The sequence below is a fragment of the Chiloscyllium plagiosum genome, unplaced genomic scaffold (assembly GCF_037043375.1).
Source record: "Chiloscyllium plagiosum isolate Xiang-an unplaced genomic scaffold, Cpla_swu_hap1 HiC_scaffold_2, whole genome shotgun sequence".
NCBI lineage: Eukaryota > Metazoa > Chordata > Chondrichthyes > Orectolobiformes > Hemiscylliidae > Chiloscyllium > Chiloscyllium plagiosum.
The window spans coordinates 75,419,100-75,443,003 of NW_028270140.1; the positions used below are offsets into that span (position 1 = coordinate 75,419,100).

At 42.6% G+C, this 23,904-nt stretch overlaps 1 protein-coding gene across 5 annotated transcripts in view; it reads right to left on the minus strand.

Moving 5' to 3' along the window:
* The window catches only part of LOC122561056 (beta-1,3-galactosyl-O-glycosyl-glycoprotein beta-1,6-N-acetylglucosaminyltransferase-like), a 123,506-nt gene that overhangs the window by 59,026 nt on the left and 40,576 nt on the right, over positions 1 to 23,904 (minus strand). For 3 of the 5 annotated variants that reach the window (XM_043712405.2, XM_043712415.2, XM_087997816.1), the window contains one exon: positions 8,819 to 8,936. The exons of the other annotated variants lie outside the window; for them this stretch is intronic. The gene's annotated coding sequence lies outside the window, so the exon portion shown is untranslated. The remainder of the gene's footprint in view (positions 1 to 8,818; positions 8,937 to 23,904) is intronic. 5 annotated transcript variants of the gene reach the window in all.

Consider the following 23,904-nt stretch of genomic DNA (forward strand, 5'->3'; position numbering starts at 1 on the left):
TCACTTTGAAACCAATCATCTCTTATTGCAAAATAAAAACTGAAAGAACTGTGGATGCTGTAAATCAGAAACAAAAATAGAAATTGCTGGAAAAGCTCTGTAGGTCTGGCAGCATCTGGCAGAACCAGTTCTGAGGAAGGGTCACTCAACTTTGTAGGGCGGCACGGTGGCATAGTGGTTAGCACTGCTGCCTCACAGCGCCAGAGACCTGGGTTCAATTCCCGCCTCAGGCGACTGACTGTGTGGAGTTTGCACGTTCTCCCCGTGTCTGCGTGGGTTTCCTCCGGGTGCTCCGGTTTCCTCCCACAGTCCAAAGATGTGCAGGTCAGGTGAATTGGCCATGCTAAATTGCCCGTAGTGTTAGGTAAAGGGTAAATGTAGGGGGTATGGGTGGGTTGCGCTTCAGCGGGGCGGTGTGGACTTGTTGGACTGAAGGGTCTGTTTCCACATTGTAAGTAATCTAATTGATGATTGTTGCAACCTATTCTAAAATATGAACCCAAAATGTTAACTCTGATTTCTCTCCACAGATGCTGCCAGACCTGCTGAACTTTTTCCAGCAATTTCTGTTTTTGTTTCATCTCGTATTGCTGCTGTGTGTTGTTGTTTCCACTCCAACAGATAAGGTCAGCACAGACAGTGTGGAGGCTTTGTATGTCCTTTCACTTGAAGATCTCAATGTGAAGTGATGGCTTGCCAATAGCTCCTGGATTTAATGCTCTTGTGTGCCTTAATTCAACACTTATTACACACCTTATTCATGTAATAAGTTTAAACAAGTCTGGGAAATCTCGAATTACCAGTTTGAAATTTGGGCTTATCACAAGCAGAAATTTATATTTGCTATTCTTTGAACAAGAATGGCTAAGAACTTTGATGAAACTGAAACTTCAGGTTTCCCAAATTTAACACACTGTAATTGTACCACTTAACCTTTTAAACTATTATGACATATAAGGAGAACTAAAGTGGTAATACAACATTCTTAGCTTTTGCTCTCATTTTAATTCCTTTCCTTTGTTTAGAGACTTGTTGCTATGAGAATTGAGTGTTTTTGTTTACTTTGTAGTTATGGACTCAGGAATCTCTAAAGGGATAATGAAAATATTTATTAAATGTTTCATTATTTGGGATTTTTGGTTTCTGCAGCTTTCTCTTGCCTTACGATGAAGAGAATAGCTGATGACAAAGATAATTAAGCCCTCAGTGGGTCAAGTATTCATTTGTGGATCCTCATCCCGACATCAAGAGGCAATGCTGATTGGAAACAAACTTTTAAGTTCAGAGAGTTTGAGACATTTGAGCAGGTCAGCAATTATGTAGCTGCTTCTCCGTTCCTCATTAAAATGGAGGGTAGGCTTACAAGACAGCATTTGCCCAATAGAGAGCTTGGCAGACACATTGTCGGAGATGGAAACTGCTGATGTAGGCAGGTAAAGGAGAGAATACATCAAGATGGAGGTGACATTGAAGACTTTTCAAAAATTTTATAAAGTAGACATATTGCAACTGCAGTATGTGCACCAAAGTATGTTGGCTTCAGATGGAGGTGGGTGGAGGCTTAAATAATGCTAAATCACTCACACTCACCCTTGGGTGGCCATCTCCATACATTGTCCATGCTTTGGATCCCATGGATGTCCAATAGGTATGTGTGCAAAATTCAGAACATTGGCCTGAAATAGGCCGTTAAATTGCCCCAATTTACTACCTGTCACTTACAGAGAGATAGCACTCACCAAGCCTTCCCCAATCCTGTTCCTACTAAAATGGTCCAGGACAAAACTTGACCTACTCTTGGGAAATAAGGCAAGAGATGTCAGTGGGGTAGCACTTTGGGGCCAGCCACCATAATTCTATTCGTTATAAAATAGTGATGGAAAAGGATAGACCAGATCTAAAAGTTGAAGTTCTAAACTGGAGATTGGCCAATTTTGATGATATTAGGCAAGAACTTTCGAAAGCTGATTGGAGGCAGATGTTCGCAGGTAAAGAGACAGCTGGAAAATGGGAAGCCTTCAGAAATGAGATAACGAGAATCCAGAGAAAGTATATTCCTGTCAGGGTGAAAGGCAAGGCTGGTAGGTATAGGGAATGCTGGATGACTAAAGAAATTAAGGGTTTGGTTAAGAAAAAGAAGGAAGCATATGTCAAGTATAGACAGGATAGATCGAGTGAATCCTTAAAAGAGTATAAAGGAAGTAGGAGTATATTTAAGAGGGAAATCAGGAGGGCAAAAAGGGGACATGAAATAGCTTTGGCAAATACAATTAAGGAGAATCTAAAGAGTTTTTACAAATAAATTAAGGACAAAAGGGTAACTAGGGAGAGAAGAGGGGCCCTCAAAGGTCAGCAAGCCAGCCTTTGTGTGAAGCCACAGAAAATGGAGGAGATACTAAATTAATATTTTGCATCAGTATTTACTGTGAAAAAGGATATGGAAGATATAGACTGTAGGGAAATAGATGGTGACATCTTGCAAAATGTCCAGATTACAGAGGAGGAAGTGCTGGATTTCTTGAAACGGTTAAAGGTAGATAAATCCCCAGGACCTGATCAGGTGCACCTGAGAACTCTGTGGGAAGCTAGAGAAGTGATTGCTGGGCCTCTTGCTGATATATTTGTATCATCGATAGTCACAGGTGAGGTGCCGGAAGACTGGAGGTTGGCAAACGTGGTGCCACTGTTTAAGAAGGGCGGTAAAGACAAGCCAGGGAACTATAGACCGGTGCGCCTGACCTCAGTGGTGGGCAAGTTGTTGGAGGGAATCCTGAGGGACAGGATGTACATGTATTTGGAAAGGCAAGGACTGATTAGGGATAGTCAACATGGCTTTGTGCGTGGGAAATCATGTTTCACAAACTTGGTTGAGTTTTTGAAGAAGGGCTTATGCCCGAAACGTCGATTCTCCTGTTCCCTGGATGCTGCCTGACCTGCTGCGCTGTTCCAGCAACACATTTTCAGAGCTGAGTTTTTGAAGAGGTAACAAAGAAAATTGATGAGGGCAGAGTAGTAGATGTGATCTATATGGACTTCAGTAAGGTATTCGACAAGGTTTCCCATGGGAGACTGATTAGCAAGGTCAGATCTCATGGAATACAGGGAGAACTAGCCATTTGGATACAGAACTGGCTCAAAGGTAGAAGACAGAGGGTGGTGGTGGAAGGTTGTTTTTCAGATTGGAGGCCTGTGACTAGTGGAGTGCCACAAGGATCGGTGCTGGGTCCTCCACATTTTGTCATTTACATGAATGATTTGGATTCGAGCATAAGAGGTACAGTTAGTAAGTTTGCAGATGACACCAAAATTGGAGGTGTAGTGGACAGCGAAGAGGGTTATCTCAGATTACAACAGGATCTGGACCAGATGTGCCAATGGGCTGAGAAGTGGCAGATGGAGTTCAATTCAGATAAATGCAAGGTGCTGTATTTTGGGAAAGCAAATCTTAGCAGGACTTATACACTTAATGGTAAGGTCCTAGAGAGTGTTGCTGAACAAAGAGACCTTGGAGTGCAGGTTCATAGTTCCTTGAAAGTGGAGTCGCAGGTAGATAGGATAGTGAGTAAGGTGTTTGGTATGCTTTACTTTATTGGTCAGTGTATTGAGTACAGGAGTTGGGAGGTCATGTTGCGGCTATACAGGACATTGGTTAGGCCACTGTTGGAATATTGCGTGCAATTCTGGTCTCCTTCCTATCGGAAAGATGTTGTGAAACTTGAAAGGGTTCAGAAAAGATTTACAAGGATGTTTCCAGGGTTGGAAGATCTGAGCTACAGGGAGAGGCTGAACAGGCTGGGGCTGTTTTCCCTGGAGCGTCGGAGGCTGAGGGGTGACCTTATAGAAGTTTACAAAATTATGAGGGGCATGGATAAGGTAAATAGACAAAGTCTTTTCCCTGGGGTGGGGGAGTCCAGAAGTAGAGGGCATAGGTTTAGGGTGAGAGGGGAAAGATATAAAAGAGACCTAAGAGGCAACCTTTTCATGCAGAGGGTGATACATGTATGGAATGAGCTGCTAGAGGATGTGGTGGAGGCTGGTACAATTGTAACATTTAAGAGGTATTTGGATGGGTATATGAATAGGAAGGATTTGGAGGGATATGGGCCAAGTGCTAGCAGGTGGGACTTGATTAGGTTGGGATATCTGGTCGGCATGGACAGGTTGGACCGAAGGGTCTGTTTCCATGCTGTACATCTCTATGACTCTATCACTCTTTGACAGGAAACTTCACAGCAATGGGCACACTATTCACTAACGCCAATTTTCCAGCCCTCCAATGCATTTCAAAAATTCTGTCCACTATCTCGGCACTACATTCACATTACTTTTAAAATGTTGTAGAAAATGTATTTTCCCAGGATTTCAGCAGAAGTTCAAGGGGAATTTCTCTTTACCTATTGATGCCATGATGACAAAGAGGAAGATGTTTTAAGGAAATTCAACACCATAATCTTTGCTTCAATTACTGTTTGAACATTTTCATAATCTGACATATGAAAACAATTCAACTTCCCAGCTGCTTCTTTTACTGATAATTTTGCATCTATACCCCTTATTCTCCTGTTACCAAGCAATGGAAATTGTCTTGTTATATGCTGAGTTATTTCAACTATTACATGTGCCCATTTTTGCTGAAGGTCATTTACCAGTTATTTCAAAAGTTAAAAAAAATTAATGTCAAATCCACAATGTTAAATCAGAGAGCGAGGATATTTAATTTCATGAAAAAAAAGATACAATCGTACTTTCTCGTAATTATGTCTAATAATTTGTTTACTAAGTTCTGCCATGATAATGAGATTCCAATTATAGATAGAGTCATTGACCAAATGTAGATGACTCTATAGGCTCCCCATTACAATACTAAAAGTTAAAGGATTTGTAAGAGCTAACCTGCGATTAATGTGCATGTCATTGGTCATGCACAGATCATAGCATGCCATGATACCTTCATCCTGAGGCAGTCTGGTATTATCACAATCTTCAAACCTACAGAAAGAACCTGAGAATGACTGCTGGAGACATGGGAGATGCATCCACCATCTAGCTGATAATCTACCTCCACCACTCGACTATTCCAAGATCACAGAGCTATAATAAAAGCTACATAGTCACCAGAAATATTATGCAGCGGACCATCAGCATTATAAAACAATGCTTCGATTATGCTTGGACCATATGGGAGAGGTCAGTGGAAGGGAAACCCTCCAGTAAATGGCAGAGTACGTCTCCAAGCTTTTAGCAATCTGTTGAAACCTCCTCAAGCCATCATAAGGATGCAGACTTTGCCATTAGGCATTCAAAGATCACCTTGGAAGAAGGAGGACAATGAAGAGTAAAAAAAGCAGGGAAGAGGCAGCTGGCACTCCAAGTAAGCTGTTCGTGAATGCCTGATTAGACTGCACTTTCATTTGTGGAAACATTCCTTCACTAATATGCCACTGAAAAAAGGGTGAGACGAGGAGGAATTTCTATTCTCAGAGGGTTGTGAGTCTTTAGGAAACCTTAACAGAGAGCTGTAGGGGCACAGTCCTGTGTTTATTTAAAGCTAAGATAGATAGATTCTTAATCAGTAGGGGAATCATGGGTTATGGAGGAAGGGCAGAAACATGGATGTTAGCAATGTCAGAGCAGCCATGACCCTATTTCTTATGGTCTTATGTTCTCTGCCATGTTATCATCCATATGACCCACAGCATTTTCTTTGTCAAGATCCTGCAAGAAAAACTACCAAAAATAACCTTTCCTTAACATCTTTAGCTACAACCACATCATGTGAACAAACAAATAAGAATTTTTCATTCTTATGCATTCCATTAGCCTAGGAGCTTTTGTCTGATCCAATGATTGTATGTAGTGATATTTCGGTGGTAGCAGCAGAGCTGACAGAAGGCTGCAGACCTTCATGGGGGAGGTTGCAGGATGACTCTGCAGGATGCTCTCAAGCAGCTTTGGGCCTAGGAGTGGGCAACAAATGGAGGTCTGCCCAGGACACCCACATCCCATGAATGAATAAATTAAACTCTGCACCATCTAGGATGGGCAGTTACAGTCTGCTGACAGCCAATACAAAGGCATTGGCAGAATGTCCATAATCTTAGTGAACACTCAGAGGGCACATTGCTTGACTTTAGAGTACAGAGCTTCGCAAACTTGCTGGCTCAAACTTTGGGCCTGACTGGCACCAATTGTGAATCTCATGATTTCTGACTGAGCCCTTGCAGCACTGAGACAGTGGATGGCTGCTGTGAAAGTTGAGTCAGCAGCCCTCAAGTCCTGCATCCTGCTAGTACTCAAATGCTATCATGGAGTTAGTCACCTATTCCACAAAGGTAAAGATAGACTCCAAGCTCTCCAAACAGCCCTGAGCCAGAATCTTCCGCTGTATAAGATAATGGCTCTGACGAGGTTAATGCACATGTTACATTGGCTCCACCCATTCCTCTACTGATATACATTCTGTGAGTGGAGTCAAAGCACTCTACTCTACAGATACTTCTGTATCAGCTCCTTAAGGTGCTAGTAATTATGCTTGATTAAATATAGTTTTACTATTGCTTTCAAGTACTAAATTTTCTTGTTAACTCAAGCAGTACCTTGGCTGTAGATAATTTATAGTAATGTATCCTCTACCACTAATCATGAGAAAGGCAAGGACAAAGGAAGATTGGCGGCAGTGAACCCTCTGAAAAGCTCTTTTTCACTGAACACATACTGTTAAAGCTGGCAAATACCACAATAGTGCCAGTCGTGGTCATCTGGGTGAATACAACATTCTCTGTGCCTCTGGGCAGTAACAAGAGGCTGTTTGGGAGGCCTGTCAATGCACCAAGCATTTTGGCATACATTGTGATAAATGTTACCCTGTCAAAGTCCTAATCTGAGTTCATTGTAGCAGAATCCATCTATGACCATGGCCTCTGGTGAGCTAGTGTGCAAGCAATCATTTTGCCACTACCAAGCCCACTCCCAACCACACCCACACCCCACTGGTAAAAGTCAAGCTCTTTCTGATCAAAATTTACATGAACTGTAGGGAATCAAATTACACATGAGAAATATTTTTGAGGAGTGGAATGATCCATTTTTTTCTCAACATCAAATTTGCATAATTCTTTGAGTTGCCTGGTCACTTTTTAAAGACAATAAGGAGGCAAGCAACATTTCAGTTTTAGAATGAGAGAAAGAAAGGTTAAAAAGTTCTAACACAATTAATCATTGCATTGAGCCTTGCATGAAGAAGCAGGCTGAAATAAGAGTGGCTGTCACCATATCAGAAAAGGACTGGGAGCCAGGGGGCGGGCTGAATGAAAGTCTGTCTGCTCAGAAACAGGGGTAGTGAAGACGGCTGAATCATGAAGGAGGATTCACTGGAGTCCGAAGAAGTCTGAAACATGATAACGGCACCTAAAACAGGAGTGCCATGTCTTGCCCACTCTCCTGGACCCCTTCAACAAAATCAGTTAAATGGGGGCTACCTCCTGAGACTCCAGTTGAATGATGAGGTGGAGGGAATCCATGAGCGCAACGATGGGAATAGTAACTGTTGCAAATGTCTATGAACATATTACTGATGGAAGTTCCTTCCATATTTTAGCTCCTTAGAGTCATAGAGTCATAGAGATGTACAGCAAGGAAACAGACCCTTCGGTCCAACCCGTCCATGCCGACCAGATATCCCAACCCAATCTAGTCCCACCTGCCAGCACCCAGCCCATATCCCTCCAAACCCTTCCTATTCATATACCCATCCAAATGCCTCTTAAATGTTGCAATTGTACCAACCTCCACCACATCCTCTGGCAGCTCATTCCATACACGTACCACCCTCTGCGTGAAAACGTTGCCCCTTAGGTCTCTTTTATATCTTTCCCCTCTCACCCTAAATCTATACCCTCTAGTTCTGGACTCCCCCAGCCCAGGGAAAAGACTTTGTCTATTTACCCTATCCATGCCCCTCATAATTTTGTAAACCTCTATAAGGTCACCCCTCAGCCTCCGACGCTCCAGGGAAAACAGCCCCAGCCTGTTTAGCCTTTCCCTGTAGCTCAGATCTTCCAACCCTGGCAACATCCTTGTAAATCTTTTCTGAACCCTTTCAAGTATCACAACATCTTTCCGATAGGAAGGAGACCAGAATTGCACACAATATTCCAAAAGTGGCCTAACCAATGTCCTGTACAGCCTCCCAACTCCTGTACTCAATACTCTGACCAATAAAGGAAAGCATACCAAATGCCTTCTTCACTATCCTATCTACCTGCGACTCCACTTTCAAGGAGCTATGAACCTGCACTCCAAGGTCTCTTTGTTCAGCAACACTCCCTAGGACATTACCATTAAATGTATAAGTCCTGCTAAGATTTGCTTTCCCAAAATGCAGCACCTCACATTTATCTGCCCTTGTTGGCATTCTGCATCCAAAAGTTGCCTTGGAGATGTTGTTAGTTTTTCCAGTTATATGACACATTCTATTTCCATTCAAGTTCCCAAATCAGAAATCTATCAGACTATTGTCATGTAACATGCAAAATACACTTTACTATCCCTCAGATATTAGAGTAAACTTGTACATGAAATATAACAAAAAATGAGGAATATTTTAGCCAAAATTTGACATTTGCAAACTATCAACTATTCCTTTAGTATGGATAGTAACTCGAAGCAGAAATTCAGAAGAGGAGCGTTCAGCTGAGGGAACGGCATAATGGGTGGAAAGCAATAGTTGCATGGTCACACACATGCAGTTGCACTTCAAGCCAGAAAGCCATATGATCATGATGTGGGAGTTGAGAAAGGACATAAAGCAGAACCATACTGTTATCCTGCATGTCCTCGGTCACACTGAATGCAGTTGACCTTTCAGCAGGGCTCAAATGATGTTGGCGTGTCTGTCCTTTGCTGCTCTGCCGCCTTTTATTTCATACCGCCTAGACCTATGAAGAAGAGGGCAGAATTTTAATGATTGCATTGGGTAATGTACCTGCCATGTAACAAAAGATGGCACATGAAATAAAATTTAATGGTCACTGTAGGAAGAGTTTTGATGGAGAATGTCCTGAAGATTGGTTGGAGCTCCAGCATGACCATACACAGGACTCAGTGAGGGCTTCCCAAGGAATCAAACCTGTTACAGGGTAGGGATCCCACACTAGTGAATCAGAGGCTGACAGCTCTCTGGTACTGGCAATTCCATTGGGAGCTGTAGTCACTGTGGTATGTCATTCAGGCCTTTGGAGGGTTGTCAGTTAGTTCAATTGGCTGGATGGCTGGTTTGCAATACAGAGTGACACCAATACAGTACTTCAATTCTCTTACTGGCTAAGATCACCATGAAAGTCCTGCCTTCCCAACTACGCCCCTTGTGTGAGATATAGTTTCCCTCAGGTTAAATCTCCAACCTATCACCTTTACCCCCACCTCCATCCACCTATTGACTCTCAGCTATCTTCTCCCCAGACCCACCCCCCTCCCATTTATCTGTCCACCCCCAAGGCTCCCAGCCTCATTCCTGATGAAGGGCTCTGGCCCAAAATGTCGATTCTCTTGCTCCTCTGATGCTGCCTGACCTGCTTTGCTTTTCCAGCAACACACTCTTGACTTAACTCACTACCTGAAAATGTGTTGCTGGAAAATCGCAGCAGGTCAGGCAGCATCCAGGGAACAGGAGAATCGACGTTTCGGGCATAAGCCCTTCTTCAGGAATCAGGATGCTGATCTTCAGCATCTGCAGACCTCACTTTCTCCTTAAATCACTACCTATCAATCGTCTCTGTCTAACGACACAGCAGCCACATGGTCTTCTGGAACTCTAGTGACTGCACCTCTGCCTTAACCAGACGTAGACACTGCAGCCATGAGAGAAAGCTAAGTGGAGCAGAATGTGAGAGGGATTACCAGGAAGGCTCAGGGAGGTTTTTCTGTGGGCTTCATCCTCCTGAGGCCGGGACTCTGGCACAAAGTGCCTGAAACAAAGGGGCTCTCTACAAATTGGCCATAGACAAGTCAGACAAGTCAGACAGGATTGCTTTGTGGTTGTCCCAGTAGAGTTCCAATGGCGCCAGCATAAGGCCCTTAATTAGCTCTGAGGTAACTACTTAAGGGACTCAATTGGCCTCCAGGGAGGATTGCTACATACCCTCTACAGTTTCTGCTTGGATCTTACTCGGGCAATGTAAGATCCGCAAAGGTACCTTTGGATCAGATCCAATAGGATACTTTATCTCCTCAAAGCTTACCCTATCTATCCAAGCAAATCCATATGGTTTAGATCTGCTGTTATCTGATTTAATGTGCACACTTCAGGTTTCAGACACCTTCCTCATTAGAATCATTAGAATCATAGAAGAATGGAAGTAGCCAATGATTGAAATGACTAGCTGCTTCCATAACAGTCCACACATGAATCCTAAGGTGACTCTGTTTCCAAACCATTTCAGGGGGATGGGAGGAAATGGCATAGTGGTATTAGCACCTGGCTATTAACCTAGAGACCCAAGTAATGTTCTGGGAACTGGATGCAAATCCTGCCATGGGAGACGGTGGAATTTGAATTGAATAAAAATCTGGAATTAACAGTCTAACGATTACCACTGTCGATTGTCAAGAAATAAAAAACTATCTGGTTCACTAATGTCCTTCAGGGAAGGAAATTGCCATCCCTACCTGGTCTGGCTTACATATGATTCCAGACCCAGAATAATATGGTTGATTCTCAACCGCCCTCTGGCCAGTTACGGATAGGAAAATAATGCTGGTCTCACCAGTGACACCCTTATCCTGTGAACGAATAATGAAAAAAAGGGAGATGCTATGTCTGGGGACAAGACTAAGACTTTCTGTGGACTTGGTTATTTTTGCCACTTCAGAGGGATGCTACAACTGGATCAATTATGAGATGGAACTGTAGGAGACTGCCGAATGAAAGATGGGAGAAAGCAAAAAAATCTAAAGCATTAAATGTGAACAATGAGACCCTGACGCATACCATGCATACCAACGATGTTTTACTATTTACTGAAACATGTGCCTAGGAATCTGAATTTACTGCCAGGGATTTCACCATGCAATTGGGAGAATGCCTTAAAAAGTCACCTCTCCTGTGTAGGCTTCTCAAGCGTTTGCAAACTCAGCAGTGACCGGAAGCTGGAAGTTACTGAATCAACAGTGTTTTCCTCAGCCCCCCTTGTAATTCAGAAAGAGCAGGCGTATTTTCTCAGGCATCAAAAAAACAAACCATCCTCCACGTTCCTGATCAATTACTTGCTTTTGTTCCCACCTTAACCTTATAACTTCTCTTCCTCCCACAACTTTGACAACAGACCGTATTTCCTCCTAATAATAAACACACGCTTTACTGGTTACCCACTTGCTAGTCACCAACTTCAACGGTTCCCTGCAACATCATTTTGACATTGAAGGTCCCTCTCAGTAGTTGGCCAATTTGATTGGCTTTTGGGAAACAAGATCATAAAACAGAGGAGCAAAAGTTAGGCCATTCGGCCCATTGAATCTGCTCCACCATTCAATCATGGCAAATAAGTTTCTCAAGCCCATTCTCCCGCTTTCTCCCGTAACCTTTGATCCTATTGATAATCAAGAACTCTGTCTTAAATATAGTCAATGACCTGGCCTCCACAGCCTTCTGCAGCAATGAATTCCATAGGTTGACCACTCTGACTGAATAGGTTTCTCGTCACCTCTGTTCTAAAAGGTCTTCCCTTTACCTTAAGGCTGTGTCATCAGGTTCTAGTCCCTCCTGTTAATGAAAACATCTTCCCAATTTGCACTCTATCCAGACTGTTCAGTATTCTGTAAGTTTCAATTAGATCCCCCCCCCAACACCCTCCCCCCCAACCCAACCCCCCCCCACCATCCTTCTCAACTCCATTGAGTATAGACCCAGAGTCCTCAAACATAAATGTCAAGCCTTTAATTCTTCGGATCATTCTCGTGAACCTCCTCTGGACCCGCTCCAGAGCCAGTACATCCTTCCTGTGGTATGGGGCCCAAAATTGCTCACAATACTCTCAATGTGGTCTGACCAGAGCCTTTTAGAGCCTCAGATGCACATCCTTGCTTTTACATTCTAGTCCTCTCAAAATAAGTGCTAACATTCTATTTGCCTTCCTAACTACCAACTCAACCTGCAAGTTTATCTTAAGAGAATCCTGAAACAAAATAAAGAGTTACCTTGGCAGGACTTCCAGTCCTCTCACCTGGACAGATTCTTCAACCATTTCAGCCTCACCCACAACATGAATTGAAGTATTAGTGAATGCCAATATTTAATCACTGATATAAGGTCATCAATTTGAAATAGCAATTATTTCTATCCACATAGATGCGTCCATGACTCCTTGTGCGTTTTGCATATCTTCTGTCTTTATTTTAAGTCCCAAAGTGGGGCTTGAATATTAATGAGGAATTAGCAGTCCTACAGTTCTGTCATGGCCAGATGGTCTGTTCAAGGATGAATGAACAGTGACATAATGCAGTGAAGCACATTTAATATAATTTAAAAGGCAATGTGCTAAATAGAAACCAAGTTTTGAAAGATATGTGTCCTAAAATGATGCAAAGCACTAATTGGTATTGTTTCAAAACTGTAGTAATTTGTAATATTTCAGCATTTATTACACAATTTTATGTTCTATTTCAAAAGGAGAAAATTACTTTCCACCTAATACTATATGCCTTTATCTTACGTTACAATTAGCTTTACTCCTTTTTTATTCAGGTCGGATCACCTACAGCATACTCTGAATTCCTATGGATATAGAGGGAAAAGAGAATGATCGACAGCAATTGCGCAGAACATACAATACCAAGAAAGTGTAGCGCACTGTCCAGACAACACTGGAGGACCCTCTCATACAGCTCCAAGCTGTGAATCACAATTTTAGCAGCCCCATCGTTTGCTCCACCGTGGCCCTGATCATTGCTTATGCACCAAATTGACAAAGGTGCCATGCTGCCTGAGTGGCTAACACATTATATCCAAAGGACTGTGCCAGCTCTTCTATAAACCTCTTCCTGTCTCACACCCACCTCAACTAATTCACACATGATACTTACATGATATATGAAGCAGCGTTCAGTTGTCTCCTCAATGGCTAAGGTCCAGCAGATTCCATGCTTTCACTTATAAAAGTGACACAGACCCTGCTCACCCTGTGCATTTTCTGAGCCATTTTTCATTTGCACTGGGCATTGAGAGAATGGAAAGTGATAGCTAGGAACGTAGCTCGCGATGGTCACCATCAGCAACAGGGTCTCTCTGGGTGTGAGGTAGCTGCCCCCGACCCACTCCCCCATCACCCGCTGCCCTGGTCCAAAGTTTCCATGCCCCCCTTCCTGTTGCATTACCTCGACATCCAATTTCCACACACCCTCCCAATGGGGAGACCAAGCATATCAAATGTCACCTCCAACAGACTTCCTGCTCCCCCATATCCCAGCATTACCCATTACTCAAAACTCCCACTGTGGATGGCATGGTGGTGCCACTGTCTATAACCCCCCCCCCCTCCCATTGGCTATCACGCCTTCAACTGTTGTTTCACATACCATCATACATCTGCACTGTCCCCCTGTCACTAATCTTGTTCTCATCTCCACATGTTCCTTTGTTTCCCACACTGCCAGCCCTGATCCCCTGGCTCTGATACATGAGAATGGAATGAATATGAGCAGGAGTCAGCCATTTGGTCCTTCAGGTCAGACCCACCATTCAACAAGATCATAGCTGAATTGCCCAGGCCTTATTTCTTCTTCTCTGGCAGCTCCCAGTCGTCAAATATCTGCCTGCCTCCACCTTAAATACTTCAATTATCTAGTCTCTGCAACTGTATGATGTACAGAATTCCAAACATTTTTGGCTCTATCACTCACGCCAGTGTTTTTCCTGTTTTCCCAATAGGTCCCCTTTGCAACCTCACACCAATCAATGGATTGACACCCATAGTTGTATTTACCCAAGTTCTCAAACCCCTATTAACAAGCAGACCCTAGACATAGAATCATGGGGTCATAGAGATGTACAGCACAGAAACAGATCCCTCAGACCAACTCGTTCATGCCACCCAGATATCCCAACCTAATCTAGTCCCATTTGCCAGCACATGGTCCATGTCCCTCCAAAACTTTCCTATTCATATACCCATCCAGATGCTTTTTAAATGTTGTAATTGTACCAGCCTCCACCACTTCCTCTGGCAACTCATTCCATACATGCACCATCCTCTGTGTGAAAAGGTTGCCCCTTACGCCTATTTTAAATTTTGCCCATCCCACCCTATAGCTATACCATCTAGTTCTGGACTCCCCCACCCCAGAGAAAAGACCTTGTCTGTTTATCTGATCCATGCCCCTCATGATTTTATAAACCTCTATAAGGTCACCTTTCAGCCTCCAACACTCCAGGGAAAACAGCCCCAACTTAATCAGCATCTCCCTATAGCTCAAATCCTCCAACCCTTGCAACATCCTTGTAAATCTGTTATGAGCCCTTTCAAGTTTCACAACATTCTTCCGATAGGAAGGAGACCAGAATTGCACACAATATTCCAAAAGTGGCCTAATCAATGTCCTGTACAGCTGCAACATGACCTCCCAACTCCTGTACTCAATACACTGACCAATAAAGGAAAGCATACCTTACGCCTTTTTCACTATCCTATCTACCTGCGACTCTACTTTCAAGGAGCTATGGACCTACACTCCAAGGTCTCTTTGTTCAGTAATGCTCCCTAGGACCTTACCATTAAGTGTATAAGTCCTGTTAAGATTTGCTTTCCCAAAATGCAGCACCTTGCATTTATCTAAATTAAACTCCATCTGCCACTCCTCAGCCTATTGGACCATCTGGTCAAGATCCTGTTGTAATCTGAGGTAACCCTCTTCGCTGTCCACTATACCTCCAATTTGGTGTCATCTGCAAACTTACTAACTGTACCTCTTATGCTCACATCCAAATCATTTATGTAAATGACAAACAGTGGTGGACCCAGCACCGATCCTTGTGACACTCCTCTCAACTCCTTTCCTCAAAGCACTGACCAATAAAGACAAGCACACCAAATGCCTTCCTTATTACCCAGTCTACTTGCAAATCCACTATCAAGGAACTATGAACCTACACTCCAAGGTCTCTTTGTTCAGCCACACTTCCCAGGACCTTACCATTATGGACAAGTACAGAACCGCCCTGGTCCTCACCTTCCACCCCACCAACCTCTGCATAAATTGCATCACCCACATTTCTGGCACCTACAAATAGACCCCACCACCAGAGATATACTTCCCTCCCCATCCCATCCACTTTCCGCAAAGAGCGTTCCCTCTGCAACTAGCTGGTCAGGTCCCTGTTCCCCAACAACCCACCCTCCTCTCCCAGCACCTGCCCCTGCCACCTCAGGAATTGTAAAATCTGCACCCACACCTCCACCTTCACCTCCATCCAATGCCCAAAGGAGCCTTCCACATCTATCAAAATTTCACTGCACTTTCACGCATGTCATTTATTGTATCCTTTGCTCCTGATGCGGTCTCCTCTACACTGGGGAGACTGGATGCCGTCTTGCACAGCACTTTAGGGAACAATAGACAATAGACAATAGGTGCAGGAGTAGGCCATTCTGCCCTTCGAGCCTGCACCACCATTCAATATGATCATGGCTGATCATCCTTAATCAGTATCCTGTTCCTGCCCTATCTCCATAACCCTTGATTCCACTATCCTTGAGAGCTCTATCCAACTCTTTCTTAAATGAATCCAGAGACTGGGCCTCCATTGCCCTCTGGAACATCTCCGGGACACCCGCACCAATCAATCCCACCGACCCGTGGCCAAACATTCCAACTCCCCCTCCCACTCTGCCGAGGACATGCAGGCCCTGGGCCTTCTGCATCACCACTCCCTTACCGCCCGATGCCTGGAGGAAGGATGCTGTTTCTTCCGCCTTGTGACCCTTCAACCCCAGGGCATCAATGGGACTTCACCAGTTTTCTCATTTCCCCTCCCCCCAACTTGCCCCAGTTCCAACCTTCCAGCTCAGCATTGCCCTCATGACCTGTCCCACCTATCAATCTTCCTTCCCACCTATCCGCTCCACCCTCCTCTCTGACCTATCACCTTTACCCCCACCTCCATCCACCTATTGCACTCTTGGCTACCTTCACCCCAGCCCCACGCCCCTCCCATTTATCTCTCCAGCCCTGAGGCTCCCAGCCTCATTCCCAATGAAGGGATCCAGCCCAAAACATTGATTTTCCTGCTCCTTGGATGCTGCCTGACCTGCTGTGCTTTTCCAGCAACACACTCTCGACTCTGATCTCCAGCATCTGCAGACCTCACTTTCTCCTTACCATTAAGTATCTGAGTGCTCCTCTGATTTAGTTTTGCAAAATGCAACACCTCACATTTATCTAAATTAAAATCCATCTGCCATTCCTCAGCCCATTAGCCCATCTGATTAAAATCCCACTGTACTCTGAAGTAACCTTCTTCGCTGTTCACTACATCTCCAATTTTGGTGTCATCTGCAAACTTACTAACTCTACCTCCTTTGTTCGCATCCAAATCATTTATATAAATGAGAAAAAGTAGTAACTAGCTAAACCCCTGATTGCTCTGTTTGCAGCTTCCTATCTGACAGTACACCTCTTCCCCTGACTGTTGGTGCTGGCTTCACAGCACAGATGCCAGCCCACTTCGTGGACTGCAGGAGGGAAATCCCCTGACAGTGAGCTGCTCAAGCTGATAACTGACTGTGACCAAGCCTGTGGACTGTGTGTGGACTATGCCCCTGACTAATGGTCCCAGGATCCCTACAGATGGCAACTCCTTTTGACTGGCTATTTGGTGGAATAAATGTGCTGTGTGTTTGACGTACAGGCAGCTGGGACATGCTGTGAATTTTAGATTAATATCTTGTTACACTGTACAACAAGTTGTCAACCACAGTTCTGCTGCTTCTAACCCCTCCTTAACCCCAGGACACTTTGCAACCAAAAAGGCAAGCAGCTGTCCATGTATCTGTGCAAAAGAGCATGTCAATATGTATTTGGTTCTGGCTGAAGCATCAACTTGCTAACAGGCAAGGCATGGATGCTCAAAGCATGCAAGTAGTCCTGTTGTAGTCTTTGTAATTGTCAATGCATCTTGCATTGTAAGTCTATGCCTCCTAAATGGTCTACAAGTGGATCAGAGAGAAGCCATGTTCGTGAAGTGTGACAATCTTGATAGCACCTTTAGTCATTCAGGCCCCGAGCTCTGTAATTTTCTCCCATAGCTCTCTCCGTTCCTTCCTCCTCTGTTTGGAGACCACCTCTATAATGCTAGTGAACCCTGCTAGGTCTATGTTTAATGCACCTAACATAATTTTCATGTTACAGATAATCATGTTTTGCAAAGACATTAATTAACCATTTTCCAAATGCACTCTGTCTCCCTTTTTATTGAGCAATAGGCCAATTAGGACTTCAGCAGAGGCGATTTTTATTGGCTGAAGTTCGTTGAGGGCTAGCCTTCAACATTGCGAAGGAAGCATTTGTAGCTTTGCAATAAATTGGATTGCACAGATGAAAAACAAGCACAACTGAATTTTAAAAAATAAATATTAATGTAGCATCCATGAACTTCTCTGGATTATCATAATCATACAATGTTCACATAGAATAAACAAAAAAAGTTTGAGATTAATAATATTGAGTCCATTATCTGGATAAGAGCATCTAGAACTTTGCTTCTATGGATGTTTTATGCATTAGTCAAATTGTTATACTATCGTATAGGCAATCTAATTGCAAGAATGTGATATCATTTCCTTTACGGTCATTAAATGTGGCTCTCTTATCAACTGCTAATGAGTAAATGTCAGCTTGAATTTATGATCAAACAAAAAATTGAACAAAAAAACTGGATGACTGGTGATACAAGGAAAATTATTGTCTTACTGCATTTCAGAAATTATATGTTCAATAACACATGGTGATATGTTTTCATACATCAGTTATTACCTATTCTGTGTTCTTCATAATCACATTCGTTTGCACTCATTTCTGTACATAGTGAAGGGATAGTTCCAATGCTGAATAGTTAAAGGTTTATGTGTGAATGAAATTGTTTGCATTTGATAATTTATTTTTATCTAACTGCAATTTGATTAATAATAGAATATGATAACATTTGACTTGGAAGACAAATACTGAAAATGTGTTGCTGGAAAAGCGCAGCAGGTCAGGCAGCATCCAAGGAACAGGAGAATCAACGTTCCGGGCATAAGCCCTTCTTCAGGAATGCCCGAAACGTCGATTCTCCTGTTCCTTGGATGCTGCCTGATCTGCTGCGCTTTTCCAGCAACACATTTTCAGCTCTGATCTCCAGCATCTGCAGCCCTCACTTTCTCCTTGGAAGACAAATAGTAAAGAAAATTTTAATTTCCTTAGGTGTATGGCATCTGTAATTGTTTTACGGAATATTTGGAAATTACATTTATGAATACGCATCAATTAAAAGGGATGCATTTAATTTTCTAAGCTATAAAGAAAATCTGGCCCATGTCACCTGGCACCTCTTGATCCAGAAGCACTAACAGGAAAGAAGTTAAGAAAGAAAATGTGTGGCTATAAGATATGAAGGGAAGCTGCACGCAGAGAACAACTACAAGCTGAGAAATTGGATTCTGAAAGAAATCAGACTAGAGATACAAACGCAGAAAGAAAGGAGACAGACAGAAAGACCAAATAAAGTCCTGAGAGAAGACAAAGCAAATCACTTTCAAGGCGCAGTCATTATTTTTTGTTTGGCAGAGGAGAAGGTGTTCTTTCAGGTATTGTGTCACCTGACTAAAAATGTCTAAAACCTGGAAAACTGTGTTAATGGCTCAGTCATTACTGTTATCCCAGAAACGGCCAAACCATGAACTGGAAAAATATTGATTTTTTTTGGTTGAAAAGGAATTCTAGAAAGCTACATGATCATGATTATTACATTCATAATACTCAAAGGTGAAATACTCTTCTGCCCTATTCTAGATAAATTAAGCACAGTCTGTTTTGGAAAGGTATGGCTACAGTTGTGACAATTATGCAGGTGCTGATGTAACTGCTTGTAATTACATGGCATATCTTTGCTATATCTACCATTTAAAATGAAACATGCTTTTTCCATTTACAATATCATTTGTCTGTTAGTTAATGAATTCAATTTAATGTGCATTGGTTCTGATTCATGTTAAAGTAAAAGCAATGAAAATTGGAATTGTGTTCCTAATGTCTTAATTTAGAAGCCATTCAGTAAACCTGGTTTAGTTGTGAGTTTTTAATGGGGCTTGTAACAATTGTTCCACAATATTTAAAGTTCAGAAACAGGCCATTTAACCTAACAGGTCCACAATGATGCTTATAGTGCCTCTCTGCACCCCTCTTTATCTAACATCATCAACATGTCCAGCTCTTCCTTTCCCCCTTCTTCTTAGCTGCCCTTAAGTACATCAACATTGCGAAAACCACTATTTGTGCTGTTTCGCATTATAATTATTCTCTGCCATTCTCCTAGCTTTTTTTTTGCTTTGTTTTATTTACTCGTGGAACATGGGCATCACAGACTGGGTCAGCATTTATTGTCCCTCCCTGGTTGCCCTTGAGAAAGTATGGTAAGTTGCTTAAACCTACCATACGATTAGGGAGAGAGTTCCTGGATTTTGACTAAAGATACTGAAGGAACTGCAATATGTTTCCAAATCAGGATGACAAGTGGCTTGGAGGGGAGCTTGCATGTTATAGCATTCTAAATATCTGCTGCCCATGTCCTTTTAAATGGAAGTTGTCATAGGTTTTGAAGATGTTGTCTAAGGATCTACTGTGAATTTCTGCAGAGTATCTTGTATATCCTACATGCTACTACTGAGTGTCAGTAGTGGAAGGACTAGGAGTTTGTGGATTGGGGCCAAATAAGCGGGCTGCTCTATCCTGGATAGCGTCAAGCTTCGTCATTATTGTTACAGCTATACTCATCCAGGCAAGTGGGGAATATTCATCCCATTGTTCTCCTGATTCGATCTTTGTAGACAATGTTACATTTATTTATTAGTTTTGGTCTCACCCCCAAGTGAAAATATATTTTCTAATATACCCTACAAAACCCAGTGTCACCAGTATTGAACAAAAAAAAAGATGGAAACTGGAACAGTAGTATATCCCATTGGTACCTAAACTCGATTCTACATAAGGTTAATAGATGTTCTTTGATAATCAATTCTATCCTTAAAGAAATTGACTCCAGTTCTTATTTCAAACCAGCCTTGCTACTTTTAATCACTTATATCTCTTTCAGATATTTAGTTTACTTTTATTTTCCTCCATCACAGTAACTAACACAATACATGTGTATAATGTATATTATCATTTACGAAGCCCATATTTCTCTTAATCATTCTCCTTATCATAGCATTGCTGCAAAAGCTTCTTTTGATCATTTTTAATGCCTTACCAGGCTCCATTTTAAGTTTTATTATCTGTTTTGCCACTTTTTATCTGACATACCAAGGGGAATAGCCCAAGTCTGTTCAGCCTCTCCCTTTAGCTCAAACCTTTCATCAGGATTTACCTGTTTTTGCATTCTTGTGTGTACTGTATTTGTATTCAGCTTTATGTGGTTTCTTCTCTATTCAACCAAGGGAATTTGTTTTGATGAATAAAGCTCTTGTTTGACCTGCCCTTTATATTTAGTTCTCTTCTTTAAATACCACACCTTCCACTGACATTCTATTGTTTTACCCTCTAGCCGATTTGCTTGGCTAACAATAGACAGTCTCTGTCTCACTGTATTGAATCAACCTCATTTAAATCAAGCATTTTAGCAGCTGTTCTGGGTTCCTCCCTTTCAAAAGTTAACTCAGGGAACTCCTGTAGTGTAGTGATAGTGTCCCTACCCCTGGACTGAGAAACTTGGTTTCAAAACCCACCTGATCCAAAAGTCATAGAGTCAGAGAAATGTACAGATTGGAAACAGACGCTTTGGTCCAATTTGCCCATGCTGACCAGTATCCTAAATTAATCTGAATCCAATTGGCCCATATCCCTCTAAATCCTTCCTTTTCATATACCCATTCAGATGTCTTTTAAATGTTGTCACTGTACCAGTCTCCATCACGTTCTCTGGCAGATCATTCCATACAAGCACGACCCTCTCTGTGAAAAAGTTGCCTCCTTGGGTCCCTTTTAAATCTTTCCTCTCTCACTTTAAATCTAATTTTGGACTCCCCTACCCTGGAGAAAAATCTTGAATATTCACTCTGACCGTGCCTCTCATGATTTTATAATCATCTGTAAGGTCAGCCCTCAGCCTCCAACACTCCGTGGAAAATAGCTTAAACTCTCCCTATAGCTTAAACTCTCCAAACCTGGGAACGTCCTTATAAATCTTTTCTGAACCCTTTCAAGTTTCACAACATATTTCATATAACAGGGAAAGCAGACTTGAACAGGGTATTACAAAAGTGGTCTAACCAATGTCCTGTACAGCCGCAACATGACCTCCCAACTCTATACTCAGTGTACTGACCAATAAAGGAAGAATGTTAGAACTGCAGATGCTAGAGACTAGAGTCAAAAAGTGTGGTGCTAGAAAAGCACAGCAGGTCAGGCTGCATCCGAGGAGCAGGAGAGTCAACATTTTGAGCATAAACCCTTCATCAGGAATATGGGGGAGCAGGAGAGTCGAAGAGCTAATGTTCGAAATGTTGACTCTCCTGCTCCTCAGATGCTACCTGACCAGCTGTGCTTTTCCAACACCACACTTTTTGACTACTGATCAATAAAGGTAAACATACCAAACACCTTCTTCACTATCCTGTCTACCTGCGTCTCCAGTTTCAAGGAACTATGTACTTGCACTCTAAGCTCTCTTTGTTCGGCAACACTCCCCAGAATCTCACCGGTAAGAATTTAAGTCCTGCTCTGATTTGCCTTTCCAAAATGCAGCACCTCACATTTATCTAAATTAAATTCCATCTAGCACTCCTTGATGCACTGGCCCATCTGATCAAGGTCCTGTTGTACTCTGAGATAACCTTATTTGCTGTCCATTATATCTCCAATATTGGTGTCAACTGTAAACTTACTGACCATACCTCCTATATTCACATCCAGATCATTTATATAAATGAAAAATCCAGCGGATCCAGCACCAATCTTTGCGGCACACCACAGGTCACAGGCCTCCAGTCCAAAAGCAACAATCTACCACCACCCTTTGTCTCTTACCTTCAATCCCAAGTGGCTACCTCTCCCTGTATTCCATGTGATCCAACTTTGTCTAGCTGTCTACCATGCAGAACCCTGTCAAACTCTTTACTGATGTCCATATGACAACTTCCACTGCTCTGTCTTCATCAATCCCCTTTTTCGCTTCTTCAAAAAATTCATGTGTTATAATATCTTTAAAGGTTGATCAGGGGAAAATAACAGTGAACTCTATGTTGTGGTTTTGGTTGCACGTCAGCCCTACGCTTCTGATCTTCGGGCGTCAGGTGTGGAGGGGTCTTGGCAGATTGAATGACCTTCTCGTGGTTCTAGCTGTAAATAGGCCCAGAGAGCAGGCTATGGAGGGGGTCTGCCCCTCTTTGATATGCCTTGGCATCGTTGGAGACTGAGCACATGGAGTGCATCAATGTTCTTAATCTGTTCAGAGAGAGGTTGGCATCAGAGGATACAGTGCTTTATGTCCACCTCAGTGCATCTGTAATTTAGTCTCTTCTTTCTCTCTCTAAACTTTCCCCACTCTTCACTTTCGATGTTTTGCATTGCCCATAATGCGCTTTGCATGTAAATATTGAATCAGCTACATGGGTGTTTTTACTGGTGGTGAATAATAGTTAAAAAAAAGAACAAAAAAATCACAATGCATCTGGTGGTGGGAAGTTCACTCAGTTGTGTATGAAAATGCTTCTGAATAGAAAATAAAATCAATAATGACATGACCATGATTAGATTTGTGCATTTAACATTAGGCAGTAAACTAAAACTGCCTCATTGCTTATTGTTAATTCTATGGCATCAATAATATGACCTCTCCTCTTGATTCCAGTACATCTTTTGAAAGAAACTATTCTGACAGTGAAAAAATCAGCTAGCTTCCTCATATGAGCTCATCAATTAATTCCAATATGTAAGGGAGCTAAAATTCCCCAATAAAACCAGTTTGTTATTTCTAACCGCATGTTTATTCTCTTCATTAATGTATTTTATCACTTCACAGCTGTAATCAGAAAGACAAAGGACACTCACTACAGTCTTATGTTAATAGCAAACCCTTTTAGGCTATTTCTAATCAACTTGTTCACATGTGTAATTACACAGCTCTGAAGCATGTGGAACTTGAAGTCAAGCCTCCTAACTCAGAGGGAAGGGTACTACATGATTCCACTTGAAAGCCTTTTACCTTTGCTTCTTGATGTTTTAACTGAATACTGCTGGCCTGACATCAGCCATTTCAACATGTTCACTCAATGAGCAACTTCCCTTTCAACTTATCTCACTTTCTCCGAATGGAAATATATTGCCACAGGTAACACATGAGTTCCAGCGTGTCTTTATGACTAGATTAGATTACTTACAGTGTGGAAACAGGCCCTTCGGCCCAACAAGCCCACACCGATCCTCTGAAGAGCAACCCACCCAGACCCATTCCCCTACATTTACCCCATTCACCTAACACTACGGGCAATTTAGCATGGCCAATTCACCTAACCTGCACATCTTTGTGACTGTGGGAGGAAACCCATGCAGACACAGGGAGAATGTGCAAACTCCACACAGACAGTTGCCTGAGGCGGGAATTGAACCCGGGTCTCTGGTGCTGTGAGACAGCAGTGCTAACCATTGTGCCACCATGCCTCC